Consider the following 19,367-nt stretch of genomic DNA (forward strand, 5'->3'; position numbering starts at 1 on the left):
ATGAAGATGTATAGTGGGTATGGCCAGTATTGTCTGTGGATTTTTTTTAGGGGTTTGTGTTGTCTTCTTTTAATTAAACTCTTTTAGGGCTCCTGCTGGAGCTTCAGTTTCCCATTTCAGAATGTCAGAAAACTTTAATGCCAGACTTTAGCAATTTTGGTCAGAGATAATTTGTGCAGGGGAGGAGGGAAAAAAGGGGGGGGGTATTTGAGGCCTTATGCAACTCCAAGACCTCAAGTTCTCCACCTCTTTTGTATGAAAGGCACTGACAATGAATTTCACTGAATTCTTGTAACATAGCAAGCATGCTTAGTATTTTCTTTTGGAGCACACAAAAACCTATAAGACACACGGTGAACAAAGTTCATTGTGACTGGTTTAGCACAGCCCGCTTGCTAAATATGGTACCCCATCTTACTGCACCACTTTAAAGCTTCTTGTTTTGATAAACATTATAATAACTTTTGCAGCAAACTACCTAGGCGAAAAAACCTTCCCTCCCACACTAGAGAAAAACGCTAACCATATAAATATTCTAGGTCTGTATTGAGACTTTTAAGAATCTTATTATTATATTAAGACTGTGTGTTTTTAACTTGCTGTTTTGTGATGTAGAACCATGTACAATAATTTACAGAAAATTTTTCCAAATGCCTTCTTTCCTTTAAATAGGTATCACCGAGGATTAATAGCATCACCTTCAGTAGAGATGCATTTGTTTTTAAAGTCGTGTCAAATCCTCTCTTCATTTCCTGGGTTGTTTTAAGACCAACCAACTTTGTAACATGACATTTGAGTCTTTAGTTAAGGTATTTTGGGACAGCAGTGTTTCGTATTTGCAGAAAGATGCAAATCACATCCCTTCGATTTTGGGGAAAACGCATGCCTTCAGAGAGATGTGGGAAATTTATCAATAATATTTCTGTAGCCTAATCATTTTTAATATCGGCCATCTCCCCTGAATTATCTTACAATTTTAAAAACCTTATTCAGTGGTTAAAAATATATAGGTTAGGCTTGCAGCCTTATAGCCAGTTCCTTGATAAGTGAATTCAGCGCACCTTAATTTTAGATAGATATGTAGAATTTTCCTGTAAATTATATGTCATTACTAAAAATATGTAAGTAAAGTATTTTTATGGCATGTCTGTTTTGTAATAAACAATGAAATCACATTTTAAAAAGATGCCAACTGGCTTTCTAAGTGTAATTGTAAGCACCACAGAATTCAAAGCAACTTCTAAATGGATAGGGTTAGGGTTTTACTGTTCTCATTCTTCGTATGATCATCTAAGCTGTCGATCTTCCCTGTGCATAGAATTGCTTGTAGAAAAGAATATACATGAGGCTTGCTAAATACCTGCTGTTTAAATTTATTTTTTCCCCAAACATTAATAACATTTAATTATATCTGTTATTTAAATCTTTGGAGGGCAGGAAAAATATGGCTAGAAAGAAAAAGTTTGAATATTCTGACTGTGGACTGGCAATGAGATTTTGAGTGTGTATATTTGGGGGATGAAGGGGAGACAAAGTTAAAGTTGTTTTATTATTTTGACTTTTTAATTTAAAATAAGGATGGGAATTGTTTATGTCAAGAGCCATGCCTTTTTAGTGATTATTGGATGGGACCCATATGCTGGTGGGAGAGGGCAGGGCTGAAGCCAATAATGAAAGGAGATGGAAACCAAATGAACAAGGCCACTCTTTTCTCTTAGACCCCCTCCTATATTCTTTCTCTTTTTCCCTACTCGGTGTATCCCCCAGAGAAAAATTGATACTCTGACCAGGATCAAGGGCCAATGAGGACAGGTCTCACACAACTTTAGTAAAAAAAAAAAGATTTCGCTCTGAATTTACATTGAGAAAGAAAGAGTGAATAAGGTGAACTGCAAAGCCTGGTTCATAGGGATTAGGCAGATGAATGAGTTTAGGCATACCTTAATAATAGAGAGATTTGGATATTTCAACTTGTCATTCTAGAGCAGGGGTGTCAAACTCAATTTCATTGAGGGCCGCATCAGCATTGTGGTTGCCCTCAGGGTGTGTGTGGGTGTGGCCAGGTTGGGCATGGATGGAGTGCTTGTGGCCTACTGGACAGTGGCGCAGAGGTCAACTGCCCAGCCCTCAAGCACCCACGGCACTAAGCCCAGCCCCACTTTCCCAAGAGGGGTGCCCAGCTGCACTTACCTCCTCCTCAAGGCTGCTGCTGCTGTGCTTGCTCTCCTTAGCCAGGTTGCTCATGATAGGTACGAGGGCAAAGTCAAGAGGGAGGCCCACTCCCTCTCCATGTGAGGAGACCTGGCTTTGTATCCAAAGCTTCCTTAGCAATAGGATGGGAGACCCCCCAGGATAGGCCAGGAGGAGGGGGAAAGGGGATGGGGAAAGGGCAGCAGGGCAGGACTAAGGCAGGACTTCCCTCACACCCTCCCTCCCCTTCCTTCCTTCCTTCCTTCCTTCCTAAGAGTGGTGGGAAAAATATTTGAGATGAGGGAGGGGGAAAAACAGGCAAGAAACGCAGCTGGGGAAGTGTCCTCCTTTGTGAGGAATGAAGAAATGCACCATCACCTGGAAGTGGCCAACACATGGCCCTCACCTACTTCACATATCCGGTTTGGTGGGCTCTAGGGGAGGGGATGCCATGAGCAGCATGAGAGTCGATGTTACCTGCGCAATGGTGCCCAGCCCCCAGCCTGCCCGGTTTTGGCAGGCAGCGGGGTGCTCTCCTCACAGTGTTGAGAGGCTGAGCCGGGTGGCATGAATCTGAAGAGAAGTGCAATGCTGCCCAGTCCCTAGCCTGCCCAAAGTAGGCAGGGTCATGTGCTGGCCACTTCCAGGCAATGGTGCATTTCTTTATTCCTCACAAAGGGTGATAGCTCCCCAGCGCGTGCCCAGTGGCCGGGGCTGACGTGGCGGTCCCTCGCTGTTTCCAGACGGCCTTGTGGAGCTAAGACTGAATGCGTTTCACCATAGATGGCCACCATAAAATTGTACATTGGCTCCTGGCCGGCTTGGGCCAGGGCCAAGGCTGTGGAGGCCATTCCCTCACTGTTTCCAGGATGGGTTCGCGGGCCATATGAAACCACTTTGTGGGCTGGATTTGGCCCCCGGGGCCTTGTGTTTGACTTGTCTGTTCTAGAGGTTTCAGGCAATTTCTCTCGCCTCTGAATGACATCTGGGGGAATGATAGGGACAGATTTTGGGTGCCCATTGCCATGCCATTATTAACCAAATGCAGGGAGCTGGGCAAAAGATCTAGCCCTCGTTTCTGGATCTTGTTCCCAGTCCTCCCTTAGCTACAGTGGCTTATTCATTATGAGGGTCCCTGCCTAAATTCTAAAGTTCAGCAGCTCAGATACACTTTGGTACTTTAAAAATGTAAAATTATTCAGTCATGCAGAGTTATAGATGATCTTGCTTTAGATACTATGTTTATACTTTCTCTGGTAACCCTGCAAAGATATCTAGTGATTTTTTTTCTTGTGTGCTATTCTAGTTATGGTAAGAGAGTTTTTGAAGACAGATCCTGCTACAGATAAATGATATATTCAGTTCTATAGCTATTAGAAATAACTGCATTACCCTGGATCTTGGGAAATTTACACATTAGTGTTGACTACAAGAAAAGCTGGTGAAATTTGTATGGTGCATAAAATATTAAGAAAATTGTAGGGGCCTAATTTAGAGGGAATTGGGAATGGGAAGTTGCAAGCACTGATGCAGATGCACAAAGAAATTTTTGTGGGTTAGCTTAATCATGTTTAAATAGACCTCCCGGAAGCAACAGGAACATAGTATCAGCAGCTTATCTCTTAACTGTGTTTATTTGCACCTACCAATCAGCCACATGTTTACCTTGTATTGATGGTGCAAAGTTTAGAATTTCAGTGAGGTGACAATGGTGCAACTTGGGTTATCCTCTGCAGCAAAGAACTTCCAGCGAGGTAGAGGAAAAGGATGTTTGGTGTGACTAGACTGGTGTGGCTTTCTCAAGAAGTCTTCTTTACATTTCCCTGGATCTAGTTAGCTTAAATGTTGCTTTTAGGAAACTAGAAAGATACCTGCATTGATTTTGCTATACCAAACCCCTAAACCAAATGCTGCTGTTGGGAAACAGCTACTCGGTAATCAAACCAGGAGGGAGCAACTAGTGTCTAGAGCAGGGGTCGGCAACCTCGGCTCTTTTATGACTCGTGGACTTCAACTCCCAGAATTCCTGAGCCAGCTATTGCTGGCTCAGGAATTCTGGGAGTTGAAGTCCACGAGTCATAAAAGAGCCGAGGTTGCCAACCCCTGGTCTAGAGGTTTAGAATAGATAGGAAGATATTCCATCTTCTAAAATAACTACCTTGTTCTAAAATATCATCTAATTTTTTGCCAAGTAAAAATTAGAATTTGCTGACAACCCCCAATACATTTTATTTTAGAGTTTGAACTGGAAAGCATTGGTAGATTGCCATTTTTTTTTCCTTTTGGCATCTTTTGATCAGAGGATTAATTCAGCCTGAGTTGCTGGAAGACTTTAGCTGCAATTCAATATGCATTTACCTGGGAATAAGTCCTTTTGAACTCAAAATTACTGACTTCTGTGTAGATGGCTACAGAATTGGGAATGAATTATACATTGCTATTGCTGTAGCCCCACCTCTGGTTCATTTTGTCTTGACCCAGTAACTTTGACTAGCACACAGATATTGATTAACTGTAGATTAACTCCTATTGGGGACATAACTTCCTGCTCTGACGCTACTGAGCTGTCAACATACCTTTTTATGTTGCTTCTATTTGTGTTGAATAACCTTGAAATCATTAACTGTGATTCTTATCTGAGCACCAGCTAGCAGCTTGGATTACACTCTGGCTATTTTCTACAATATCTCTCCCCCTAGTCTTGCCAATAGATCTTTTCAAGGCAACTCACTTGCTTATCTATATCTCTGGCTACACTTGCAATTTATTTTAATAAGTGAAGGTTAAATTTTTGTGTCTCAAGGATCCAAACTTCCTATATGGCTTGATCCAGTCTGGGTATTGTTGCTTATCCAACCTCATTGAACTAAGAGGCTGGCTAAATTCTTTGGTGCAAATAGAAAGCAGTATTTTATGAGTAGCTGGTCCCATAATGATGGGTTGTTGGGAATGTTGTCCTATTTGCTTCGGCCTTAGCCAGGAAAAAAAGATTATTTGTTTTAAAACCAGTGACAGCTGGATAATGCATGCATCCCTGGGTATCTCATCACTGTTATTTTTGCATGGTTGTTTTTCAGGCTAGCTTCTGATTCTGCTGCTAAAGTCAGGAAGGGAAAGATCTGGGATGAGAAAAAGTCTCTTGAAGTAGTATATGTATTTGGGGCATATATTTATACACAGTATTTTTCCTCCACAATAATCTATGGGTTGGACTGGGAGAAGTTGATTGACCCAAGGTGAACCAGTGAGCGTATGACTGAGGGTGAATCAAAATCTGTGTCCCCACATTACACCATACTGGCTTACTGGTGTCTGGGTCTTGATATTCTTCCTCTGAATGTTTTTGTATTATTAGGAAAGAAACTAATGAAAATAAATTTTAGAAACCATATTCCTTAATCCTCTTCAGAGGAGAGTTTGCATCTTTTCCTGATCTGAAAAGATTAAAAACAAAAACAAAAACATGAAATAGAAGGTATGTGGAACTGAGAGAGAAAAAAGGCTGCTAGCTAAGGACATCCTGGGTTGGCAATTCTGGCTCCACTAAGTGCTTTTTAAGCTCAGAATGTTGTTGGAAATATCTGAACCATCTGCTAAGCCTCAACAGAGCTTAGATTTTAGCAAGCACGTTATTTTTGAGCTTGCTGTTCTTATTCAAGAATGTGACTTGGTTTAGCAAGCCATGAAATCTCCAGAGTCCACTGTGAAATGAGCCAGAAGTGCAGCAATTAGTCCTCTCTGAAAAATTATTTTTGGTTACTTTCGGTACATACCTCTCAACTATTTTTTAAAGCCACTAGAAAATCAGAAGCAGCATAGAATCTATAATTAAAGATCCAGTGGCTATAATGGGAATGGATTTTTGAACTCAAGGCAAACCCCTTCTGGCACTTCCTGTGCCTAATAACCATCAACAGAAAAATCACATCCAATTGGCTCCAGCTGTTAAGTCTACAACAAACAAAATTATTGCTGGAGAAGAAGAAAAGAAAATGAACTTTAGAAATACCTCTAAAAACCAACAATACCAAACTAAATCCAAGGGTGAATTTGCACAAATGATGAAATGGCACCATCCAATTGGGTCCATAATATTTTGTGAAGAGAAGAAAGAGAAAAACCAACTTGGGCAGCTTTTCTGTGGTAGGCTAGCAAAGTGTATCTATTCTGCTCTGGTGCGAAATTAGTGCTTAAAATTTGGGATTTTGTTGGATTTTACTAAAATGTTCCCTGCTGAAGAAGGAGAATGTTCAGCATCCTGCTTTTTCCTCTTGGCCTGCTACCTATCTTAATGACATGAATTTTCTTCGGAGCTGCCTGGGAATAACGGCTGAACTAGACCATAACCCCTGTGACCTCTTTCACTTCCTTTCTGTTGCCACCTGCTTGCTCACCTAACTATTCTAGATGCAGAGGAAATAGGAAACGGAGGATGCTTATCTCTTAGAAAAAGAGAAGTAACTATTACTCCAATGTTTTGGCCTTCTTGACTCAACAGAAATGCTGTCAGGGATGACGATGGAGACTCCCACTAGAAAATGGGGAACAAGAGTTCCTTGCCCTTTCTTCTACTGGTATTGGCAGTAACTTTCGTTTGTTTGTGTGTATGTATGGGTTGCATTAATGTTTTTCTCTGTCTGGGCAACTGATGGTACTAATGAGAGGCTAAGAAACAATGGGCCAGAAAATTATACCACCGTTATGTCTTAAAATACATCTCGGGAGAGGGCCTCATCCATAATTAAGTGATGTGGAATGGTCACAACAAAAATCAAGGTACGTACATGAGAGAGTGAGGTTAGCTGATCAACCTCCCTCTTGGTCAACATTATTGGCCAACACTTAATATGTTCCTACTACCTTACCACTCATACCTGAAGTTGCTAAGTGGTTAGCCACATCCCTGGTTGCTAGCATCCCTAAGCTGGTTAATTTCATCCCTAGGCAATTTCACCATCATATTTGGAAGAGCAGGGAATGAGTGTTAGAGGGAACTCTGCTACAACTACTGTACAGTTGTGTTGCTTCTTGAGGAACATCTTGAGCCTCTTACCCAGTATGGCTCCGGTAAGGGGTTTTATCATTTGTTTTGCTCTCAGAACTCAGCGATTGTGGCTTTGCATATATAGTACCTTGCTCTCTATTCCAGCAGATATTCTGTGAAAACCCACATAAGAACCAAGCTAAAAAAATCAGCACAAAGAGCTCCTTGGCCCAGCAATCCATTTCTACCAGTGTCTAGCTAGAAGTTTATCAAAGAGTTAAAGGCTTCCTCTTTCTATTTTGCCATAATTTCTGATGGTGGAAAGGATTAAATGTTTGAAGCAAGCACACCTAATGGCTTACTACACTTGAATGACATCCAAAATCTATAATACTGGAGAATCCAACTTCATTCTGTTTGTGTGTGTGTTTGTGGGTCTGGGCGCATGTGGATGGGAAGGTCTGGGCCCTGGCACATGTTTTTTCCCTGATACTGTGGCATCTGTCATTGCAGTGTTTTCAGTTTATGTTTCGTTGGGGTGCAGTAAAGCTTGTTCTCAGAGGCAAAATACTTTATGTAACATTCTTGTTTGGTGTGATTATTTATTAACCATCAGATTGCAACTGAAATGTCCTGGTGCAAACACAGCTGCAGTGACAGCAGTGTAGGCCTGACCTCTAAACGGGGCTACAAGGAATATTGCTGCAAGACAAATGAAAATAACAAGAGCACTGATTTTAATTAATAGGCTTAGGAAACCTAGAGTCACACATGTTGTTGTATATAGGCTTATATCTTATTTTCCAAATTTGTAAAAATGCAAATAGAATCTCCTGCAAAGGGGACTGATAATTAACAGAACTAGGACAGACATGAGGAGAGAATTTAATTCATTCCTGCCTTACTGTTCCAGAGGAAAGTCCTCTTCTGCAGCTTTTACTTCACAAAGAAAAAAAAAAGTGGTTTGTTGAAGATAACTTTAAATATGTGGTTCTGAAGCCCATTGTTTTACACCCTGTGCTTCTGTAATTGTCTTAAGCACTCTTGGGATTATACTAAGACTGCTTAGCACAATTGCAGTATGTTATCACCTGACAACACTTTGCAGAAAACATTGGATTTCTGGACACAACTGAAAATCGTCTTGATAACTTTCTACAGTGATCAGAGATATGCAGACTTTCTGCAGCATATAAGAACTCTTAGCCAGCTGAAATCAATCCCTGGTAAAAGCAGTCAAAAGTGCTGATGTCTGACCACATTCCTTTGTCTGAAAGATGCCTGTGGAAAACCAGATGGAATGGTGTGATGAAATTGGAAACCTGCTTGTTTTCATTGCAGAAAATGTTTTTGAAAAGAGAGATATACCTTTGTCTCAGCCTGGAGGCCAGTGGCATTCAGAGATAGCAGAAAATTTCTATCTAGGGAGCTTGCTTTCATTGTAAAAAAAGACTAACAGTTGGAAGAGACTTTGGAGGTCTTCTAGTCCAACCCCCTGCTCTAGCAGGAGGCCGTCTACCATTTCAGGCAAGTGGTTGTCCAATTTCTTCTTCAAACCTCCAGAGATGGAGCATCCACAACTTCTGAAGGCAAGCCATTCATTCCACTGATTGATCATTCTGTCAGGAAATTTCTCCATATCTCTAGACTGGTTCTGTCCTTGAGTAGTTTCCATCCATTGCTTCTTGTTCTGCCTTCAGGTGCATCTTTGCAATGGTCTAGAGTTTGCAAGTGCAACCCTTCCTGCTGTTAGCATCATCTCTGGGACAAAATCTTAGGTTAAAAAAAACCACGATAAACAAAAACAAAGCCTCACATTATAATATATTAATGATAAAGTCATGGGGAGATGAAGAAGAGGAAAGGGAAGGAAGGAGGGAGGGAGAGAGAAGGGCAGTAAGAAATGGAGAAATGAAAGTATTCGAAGAAAGATAAATGAGAGTAAGCATGGTGAATACCATATTCTCCTGCCTTCCCTTGTCTATCAATCATGAATGCAGGTGGGACTTTTACGTGGAGGAAATGAGGTGCACTTTGACTGCTAGTCTTCGGTCATGCTTCACAATTGATTTATAGGAGAGAAAGTGATGGGGGAGTCCTTTTTACTGTTCATTTTCAGCTGCTCTCCTATTACTGGCTCCCATTGGAAGCCAGGTGGGTTGGTGTTTTGCTTTACCACTTGCAATAGAATACTAAGAATCATCATACCCAAGCACGGCAAGATAGGCAAGACCAATGAAGTACAGGTTGGCTACATGACACTCATAGCTCTGTCCTTCAACCCAGTACTGCCAGTTGATAGGTTTCCTGGTGCTTGCCTGCTGAATCATCAAACGTGTCCAAAATCTCAGGAAGGGGAATTTCATCTGACACATGGGTGTAAAAAGCAAGGCTTGTTACCCTTGATGGTGGCCCACCAACTCCCTTGTTCACGGGCCTTTCCCACAGCATTCTCCAGCATGCTTTGAAAAGATGCCAGTCAACCAGCCCAGCATCCCCAATGGAAGGATGGGGAAAAGTGATGGAGAAATCACCTGGCCTTCGCCCAGGTTCGCCTGATGCGCCAGTTGCGGCCCTATCTGGACCGAGATGCCTTGCACACAGTCACTCATGCGCTCGTGACCTCCCGTTTGGACTACTGCAATGCTCTCTACATGGGGCTGCCCTTGAGGACTACTCGGAGGCTTCAGCTGGTGCAGAATGCAGGTGCGCGAGTCCATGCAGGGCTTTTTTTGTCATAGAACCCTCAGAACGGAGTTCTGGCACCTTTTTTGGATGGAACCTTGTAGGGTAGGCAAGGTGGGTTGTATGACGTGTGAGTTCCGGCACCTTTTTCTTTTACAAAAAAAGCACTGCTCCCATGTAACACCTCTACTCCGTGAGCTGCATTGGCTTCCAGTTGCCCTCCAGGTAAGATTCAAGGTGCTGGTAATGACCTATAAAGCCCTAAATGGCATGGGTCCGGATTACTTACGGGAGCACCTGCTGCCGGCATCAATTTCCCTTCGTCCAGTGCGCTCCCGCAGAGAGGGCCTCCTTAGGGTGCCATCAGTCAAAGAGTGTCGACTGGCGACCCCCAGGGGGAGGGCGTTCTCTGTGGGCGCGCCAGACCTGTGGAACCGCTTACCGGTTGAGCTCTGGACGGCCCCCGACCTTCGCTCCTTCCGACGTGATCTAAAAACATACTTATTTGAACAAGCCGGCCTGGTCTGATGGGTTTGGGGTATTTTAATATTAATATTAATTGTATTATTTTTATTGTTATTGGGCTGCACTATTTAATTCCTTTTTAACTTTTGTATATTGTATTTTTATTGTATTTGCCCTGTACACTGCCCTGAGTCCTTCGGGAGAAGGGTGGTATAGAAATTAAATTATTATTATTATTATTAAATCATAAGAAACACCATTTCACCTCCAATGTACACCAGTTGATGTGGCTACTTCATTCAGCCTAAAAGGAGAGCTGAATTCTTGAAATATTTAACCATGAAAATTTGATTCAGAAAAGGAAACACACACAGAGAAAGGAAAAATATGTAAGGAACCTTTCAAGAAAATGTATATTTATGGGTGTCCACAGGGTAGAGAAAAACTCAAGATGGCAAGCACAACTGTGTGACTGAAGCTCTATTCCTTTTTAACACATCTCATGTCCATAAAAAAAGAGGTGGAATTTTGTTTACAGGGTTCTGTCTGTGTTCTTTCTTGCAAACACCCCTATGTGTGTCTTTGTGCATATAAATACATTAAGAGGTAGTATTGTTCAATAGATTGAACAACCATTTATCTGAAATGGTATAGGGTTTCCTGCCTGAGCAGTGGTTTGGACTAGAAGACCCCCGAGGTCCCTTGCACTCTTCTCTTCTCTTCTCTTCTCTTCTCTTCTCTTCTCTTCTCTTCTCTTCTCTTCTCTTCTCTTCTCAAGATGGGAAGTAGGAATTGTAATAGTTTCATAGGTTTGTGGGAAGGAACCCTAATTAACACTTTGTGGAATACGATACTTGTTCTCCATCATTGTGTTTTCCTATTTTGCAAATTTTCAAGGTATAAGCAGTTTCCCAGAAGGAAATAAAAATTAATGGCAATTGTACAAATATGGGCCACAATTTTCTGGCAAAGCACATGCTTTCTGTACCAGTGTTCAAAATGTCTTCAATATAAGGCATGAGAATGGGTCTACCTGGAAAACATAATGCTCAGCCTAGGAAAACAGATGGCATGGCTATTTTCATGAGGCAGTGACTAAAGATAGTATAGTATAGTATAGTGTAGTGTAGTGTAGTGTAGTGTAGTGTAGTGTAGTGTAGTGTAGTGTTGTTTAATTAATTTAATTTAATTTAATTTATTAATATTTCTATACCGCCCTTCTCCCGAAGGACTCAGGGCGGTGTACAGGGCAAGAATAAAACATAAAGTTACAAAAATTAAAAAGTTATTAAATACATGCCCATAAAAAACAATAAATACATTAATAAAACCCCCAATAAAATGATAATAAAAACCCCAGCAATCCCACCCTCAGGCCAGGCCGGCTTGTTCGAACAGGTATGTTTTCAGATCGCGGCGAAAGGAGCGAAGATCCGGCGCCGTCCGGAGCTCAACTGGTAACTGGTTCCATAGCTCCAGAGTGCCCACAGAGAAAGATCTCCCCCTGGGGGCCACCAATCTACATTCTCTGACCGGTGGCACCCTGAGGAGTCCCTCTCTGTGGGAACGCACAGGGCGAAGGGAAGTTGATGCCGGCAGCAGGTGTTCCCTAAGGTACTCCGGCCCCCTGCCATGTAGGGCTTTAAATACCATAACTAGTACCTTGAATCTCACCCGGAAGACAACTGGCAGCCAATGCAGCTCACGGAGCAGAGGTGTGACATGGGAGTATCGGGAGACTCCCAACACAACTCTCGCGGCTGCATTCTGTGCCAGTTGGAGCTTCCGGGTGGTCCTCAAGGGCAGCCCCATGTAGAGAGTGTTGCAGTAGTCTAGTCGTGAGGTCACGAGCGCGTGAGTGACCGTGCATAGATCATCCCGGCTTAGATAGGGCCGCAACTGGCGCACCAGGCGAACCTGGGCGAAAGCCCCCCTAGTCACAGCTCCTATATGGTCTTCCAGGGTGAGCCGTGAATCTAGGAGGACTCCCAAGTTGCGAGCCCTATCTACGGGGGCTAATAATTCGCCCCCCATAACGAGAGGTGGACTGTCCAAATAAATCCGGGATGAAGGTATGCAAAGCCACTCGGTCTTGTCGGGGTTGAGTTGAAGTCTGTTCCTCCCCATCCAGACCCGAACCGCCTCCAGGCAACGGGACATCACGGTGAGGGCATCACTGGGGTGGTTTGGGGTCGAAAAGAAAAGCTGGGTATCATCAGCATACTGATGATACCCAACTCCAAAACCACGAATGATCTCACCCAGCGGTTTCATATAGATGTTGAACAGGAGAGGCGAGAGGACCGACCCCTGAGGAACTCCGCAAATGAGAGACCTCGCGGTCGACCTCTGCCCTCCTGCCAACACCGACTGCGAGCGTCCCCGGAGATAGGAGGAGAACCACTGCAAAACCGTGCCTCCCACTCCCAACCCCCGGAGACGCCGCAGCAAGATACCATGGTCGATGGTATCGAAAGCCGCTGAGAGGTCTAATAGGACCAGAACAGAGGAATGCCCCCTGTCCCGAGCCCTCCAGAGATCATTCACCAGCGCGACCAATGCCGTCTCCGTGCTGTACCCGGGCCTGAAACCCGATTGGCATGGGTCTAGATAATCCGCTTCATCCAGGACCAGAGGGAGCTGATGTGCCACCACACTCTCAACAACCTTCGCAAGAAAGCGAAGGTTGGAGACAGGACGAAAGTTGTTCAATATAGCTGGGTCCAAGGCAGGCTTCTTGAGGAGAGGCCTCACCACCGCCTCTTTCAAGACGGCGGGGAAGCTACCCTCACTCAAAGAGGCCGATATAACTGCCTGGAACCAGCTACGTGTCCTCTCCCGGGCTGCATAAACCAGCCAGGAAGGGCACGGGTCCAATAAACATGTGGTGGTGCTCAGCCTCCCCATGATCCTGTCCACTTCCTCCGGAGTCACAGAATCAAACTCCTCCCAGGTGATATCGACAAGACCACCCGTGTCCTGCTCGACAGACTCTGCCCAGTCAGAGTCCAGACCGGTCCGAATCCGAGCGATTTTGTCCGACAGATGCTGGTTAAACTCCTCGGCACGACCCTGCAAGGGATCCTCCCTCACCTCCTGATTCAGGAGGGAGCGAGTCACCCTAAGCAGGGCGGCCGGGCGATTATCTGCGGACGCGATAAGGGTGGCGAAGTGGTTAGACCTCGCCTCCCTTATCGCAGCGAGATAAGACCTAGTATAGGTTCTTAGTCGCAATCGATCGGATTCGGATCGGCTGGATCTCCAACCGCTCTCTAGGCCCCGTCTCCGACGCTTCATCTCCCGGAGCTCCACGGAAAACCATGGGGCTCGACGGGATCTGCACTGGGTCAGGGGCCGCAGGGGTACAACTCGGTCAAGAGCCTCAGTGGCTGCCCTTTCCCAGGCTTCCACTAAGGAATCTGCCAAGCTGTGAGCAAGGGAGGCAGGTGGGGACCCCAGCGCCGCCTGGAACCTCTGGGGATCCATTAAGCGTCTGGGGCGGTACCATTTGATAGGTTCCACACACCCACGGCGGGGGGTGGCAAAACGAAAGACCAGCCGCAGGAGATGATGATCGGTCCATGACAGGGGCATAAAAATTGGGGAGCCCCCACCAAGATCATCTAACCACCGTCCAGATAAGAAAACTAAGTCAAGGGTGTGGCCTCCCTCATGAGTCGGTCCCAAAATTACTTGCGTCAGGTCCATGGCCGTCATGGAAGCCATGAACTCCCGAGCCAACTCGGATGATCCTCCCAGAGATGGTAGATTGAAGTCCCCCAAAACTATAAGTTTCGGGAACTCAATCACCAACCCAGAGAGAACATCGAGAAGCTCAGTGTAGTGTAGTGTAGTGTAGGGTAGGGTAGGGTAGGGTAGGGTAGGGTAGGGTAGGGTAGGGTAGGGTAGGGTAGTGTAGGATAGGATAGGATAGGATAGGATAGGATAGGATAGAATAACAGAGTTGGAAGGGACCTTGGAGGTCTTCTAGACCAACCCTTTCTCAGGCAGGAAACCCTATACAATTTCAGACAAATGGTTGTCCAATCTTTTCTTAAAAACATCCAGTGTTGGAGCATTCACAACTTCTGGTGGCAGGTTGTTCCACTGATTAATTGTTCTAACTGTCAAGAAATTTCTCCTTAATTCTTTGATTGCTTCTCTCTTTGATTAGTTTCCATCCATTGCTTCTTGTCCTGCCCTCAGGTGCTTTGGAGTATAGCTTGACTCCCTCTTCTTTGTGGCAACCCCTGAGATATTGGAACACTGCTATCATGTCACCCCTCACCCTTCTCTTCATTAAACTAGACATACCCAATTCCCGCAACTGTTCCTTATATATTTTAGCCTCCAGTCCCCTAATCATCTTTGTTGCTCTTCTCTGCTCCCAGATACCATTGTGATATAATGGTTATGGTATTGGTCTAGGCCTGGAGAAACTTCAAGGCCATTCTTAACTATAGAAGCTCCAAAGCAAACACTTAACTCTCCTCCCAATCTATTTTGTACAGTTTATGTGGAGAAAAAAATTGAGAACAGAGAGCCATGCTGTGTAACCAAGCTGAGTTCCAGTCAAATGGAGAGCATATAAATCTAACCCATAATGGGATATTTGAGTGTGTGGGGAGGTAGAGATTTCTATCTGTAGTTGCAGTGTTGAAAGAAACTCTTGAAGGATGTTGTATGGACAAGATAAAATGTTATAGCTTTGTCTCTAAAACTTTGAGATTTCTGTGAGACTGTCAATTTACAGTAGTTATAGCTACTGGGGGCCAGGGAGGAAAAGAAATCCTATCCCAGAGAAAATTGCTGTAGCAGAACCAAAAAATGGTGAGGGGTGACATGATAGCACTGTTCCAATATCTCAGGGGCTGCCACAAAGAAGAGGGAGTCAAGCTATACTCCAAAGCACCTGAGGGCAGGACAAGAAGCAATGGATGGAAACTTTATCAAACTGTATATTCATCTGACAATTAGAATTTGTTCTGAATATTAATAGGCCAGTTAAGAGGCTGTGTTTCTGTGCTAATAAAGTTGATGATTTCTTGATGTTAGCATTGCAAATAGTAAAGATTTCTTTAAAAAATCTTGCCTCTGTACAGTCTTACGCTACAAAATGCCTCATTCATAGTTTGGCTTTCCCTTATAAGGCATTATTTACACTGCATGAAAATTGACCAAGCTTTCTCAATGAAAACTCAAAAACACTTTATAATCTCCTACTGGAACATCCTGAACATTCATTAACACAAAGAGGAGGATTGCCTGAATATGATTCTTGCAGTTGTAAAGCTCATCTTGCTCCACTTAAGTGCAAAGGAGGAAAAGCAAATGATGACGTCAGCTGATCCACATGTCCTCTCTGGTTCCATAATGTATAACCAAGCTGACTTCAAATCTTTCAGCACCCACTTCAGTTTTTTTCCCCTCCTTCTTACTTAAGGCCTTCACTTAAGAAGTAAATAATCTTAGCCAAAGTGAGCGCGTTTCAAGTAGAAATACATTACAGGTAGTCCTCGATTTGCGACCACAATTGAGCCCAAAATTTAAGTGTTGCTAAGTGAGACATTAGTTAAGTGAGTTTTGCCTTATTTTACAACCTTTCTTGCCATAGTTGTTAGGTGAATCATTGCAGTTGGTAAGTTAGTAACATGGTTGTTAAGTGAATCTGGTGTTGCAAAAAGGAATCACATGACCCCCTTATAAATATACTACTACTACTACTACTACTACTACTACTACTACTAATATAACAACAACAACAACAACAATAGAGTTGGAAGGGACCTTTGAGGTCTTCTAGTCCAACCCTCTGCTCAGGCAGGAAACCCTACCCCACAGGTCTGCAACCCGCGGCTCCGGAGCCGCATGCGGCTCTTTCAGCCGTCTCCTGCCGCTCCCAGTCCTCTGCCATGTGCAGTCCCCCCCCCAAAAAAGTGGGACTAGAAAAGTTCAACCAATCAATTCAAATATGCAGGGTAGGTGCATATCTCGCCTTGGCTCCACTCTTCAGTCAAACCCTGTTCTGCGCATGCGCGCATGTATGCGCATGCGCACACATTTTTTTGCGGCTCCCAGTTTTTCCTTTTGTGAGGGAACCGGTTCTGAGTGGCTCTTTCACTGTTTCAGGTTGCTGACCCTTGCCCTACCCTATATGTTTTAGCCTCCAGTCCCCTAATCATCTTTGTTGCTCTTTTCTATACTCTTTCTAGAGTCTCAATGAGTTAGTTGCCAGTTGTCTGAATTTTTATCATGTGACCATGGGGATGCTGCAACGTTCATAAGTGTGAGAAATGGTCATAAATCACTTTTTTCCAGTGACGTCGTAACTTTGAACTGTCACTAAATGAACTGCTGTAAGTTGAGGACTTCCTGTACAAAAACCAAGGGGTTTTGACTGCTAGAACTCAATGTAGCATCTTTACCTCCTTCAGTCATCGCTTGGTTCTGTCCCCTGAGTCCAAGAACACAAGCTGGAAGAACAGGTTCAAGGTTGATCTGGAGGTCGGCAGGGGTGACCCAGAAATGCTTGCTTTGCTCATGGAATAATTAAGGCATAAAACGGGGGTGGGGGGGGAAATAATGGTTGCCACTTACTGTACCAAGTCTGTGCATGGAGACGCACGTGCACTTTGTTTTAGATGCAAAGGGGAGGAGCTCTGGTCTGAAGGGAAAATAGTCTTCTGCAGTGGGGCTTAGATGTTGAGGGCCAGTCCTTCGGATAAAAGATCTTATTTAAAAACAACCTACAGGCAAAGAGTAGAAGGGTTGCTGCTCTCTGTGTGTGTGTGCACCTGCGCGTATGTGTGTTTGTAAAGGTGTGTAAAGAATATACACCAACTGGTAAAGAATAGAAGGTTTGCTACTGAAGTATACTCTCTCTCTCTCTCTCTCTGTGCAGGTATATAAAGTATACACAATATTAGAACCTGAACCAGAGGGTTATTTAGCTATAAAAATATAAACAGAGCCTTAGTGGATCAACTTAATCTATTACCCTATTATTCTGCTTTAATCAGTGGTAGCTGGGAAGCCTGTAAACAAGCCTGGAATATATCAGCTTTCTTCTATTCTTGCTCCCTAATGGTGGGTATTCCGGGTCTGCTACATCCAGACTGGATATTTTCATTTGTTCCTTATCCTCGGAGAGATTAGCTGTCACTAAGTTACTAAATCCTTTTGAAAGCCATCAGAATTAACGATTACATTATGGGAAAGCAATTAAAAAACTACGAGGGCATTATGGAGGTATTTTGTATTGATTGTTTCTGTGTCCCTGTATTAGAGTAGGGTTAATATGAATCAAGCAGGCAAAATATGCTTACATTTTCTTATTCTCACATTTAATTTTGTATCATAAGCCACAAAGAAAGCTACAAAACATTATAGGTCACGGAAGAACTCTCGATGACTAGAATATTTCCTGATTCTGAAATGTCATCAGATGTTGCTAATTATTTTTCACATTTTAGCAGCACGATAGGGATACAGCCTGGCTTTAAAAAGCAATGGTCTGAACATCTAAGCATATGGGGGACATATCCTAAGTAATCCTTAAAGATGTAATACCCCTAGATGTGACCTATTTTCCTAATGCTTAATCATTGGATACAGTTATTAGGTGAAGAGCCAGTACCTTGGATTCTATATTACTGAAGGGCATTGTTACAGACGGAGAAGCTATTATTTTCTTTACTACCTGCAGAGTCCTCTGGGTAAGCTATGTATGAACTGAAATAAAATATAAAGGAACAATATATAGCTTACACCCTGGACTTGTTTTCATTGCCCAATATGAAAGGGTAGCGTATTGCAAAATAAAAATACAGTATTATCTTATCTTCTGTTTGTTTCAGAGTGATTGGACAATGGTTTCAAGCTACGCCCAGCAATTTAGCTTCTAGATCAAATGCTACTGTTGCCTTATTTCTGGATCAACAGTGAAAAAAAGTTAGCCACACCTCATGCCAGGCATTCTGTAACCTGCCAGCTCCATCACAGATAAAATGTTTTCTAGATCTTCCTTTCCTTTCTATCCTATAATAATAATGAAACATCAATCTGCATTTCCTTCATCTGACTGGATCCCATTCGATTGCATCCAACAGATGGATTTTTTTTGTTTTATTTAGTTTATTTAGGATAGCTTTCACAATTAAGAGTCAATTAAGGTCTTGAAATCAATGGATATGTTTTCTTCTTTAGGAGCCCTCTAACAGCATGCTGCCCTGGCCACTCAGAACATGATAAGGTAAAGGTAAAGGTTCCCCCGCACATGCGTGCTAGTCGTTTCCGACTCTAGGGGCCGGTGCTCATCTCCGTTTCAAAGCCGAAGAGCCAGCGCTTGTCCGAGGATATCTCCGTGGTCATGTGGCCGGCATGACTAGACACCAAAGGCGCACGGAACGCTGTTACCTTCCCACCGGAGTGGTCCCTATTTTTCTACTTGCATTTTTACGTGCTTTCGAACTGCTAGGTTGGCAGAAGCTGGGACGAGTAACAGGCGCTCACTCTGTTACGCGGCACTCGGGATTCGACCCGCCAAACTGCCGACCTTCTGATCGACAAGCTCAGCGTCCTAACCCACTGAGCCACCGCGTCCCTTCAGAACATGATATAATCCTTCAATTCCTTCATGATGTCAGTGCTCTGAACAGACAGCAATGTATGATTAATATTGCCCAAACTTGGAAATTAAGTAGGTTTATAGGCTAGACTGGAAAGCCTGAAAAACATTGCAGAGAAGGTAGTGGCAAACCACTTTTGTTCAGCTACCAAGGACTACATGGATGCCTCCTTATGGGTAGCACGAATTGAGCTTGGCATCTTGGAGACTTCATCGGTATTGCCTTTTCACTGAAGCATATCACTAACTTAAACGGTAGAGCATTCTATTAGAACGTCCACGCTGGAGTGATTTATCAAGGTAGCTGTAATTATAACTGAGATCTGGTCTTGGAAAATAGATGTCCTTTTCTGAACATGTATCTAGAGTAATTAAGGGTTGCAGAATTTTCACCAAAGAAAGAAACACAGCTCTGAG

Source organism: Vipera ursinii, assembly GCF_947247035.1.
Source record: "Vipera ursinii genome assembly, chromosome: 2".
NCBI lineage: Eukaryota > Metazoa > Chordata > Lepidosauria > Squamata > Viperidae > Vipera > Vipera ursinii.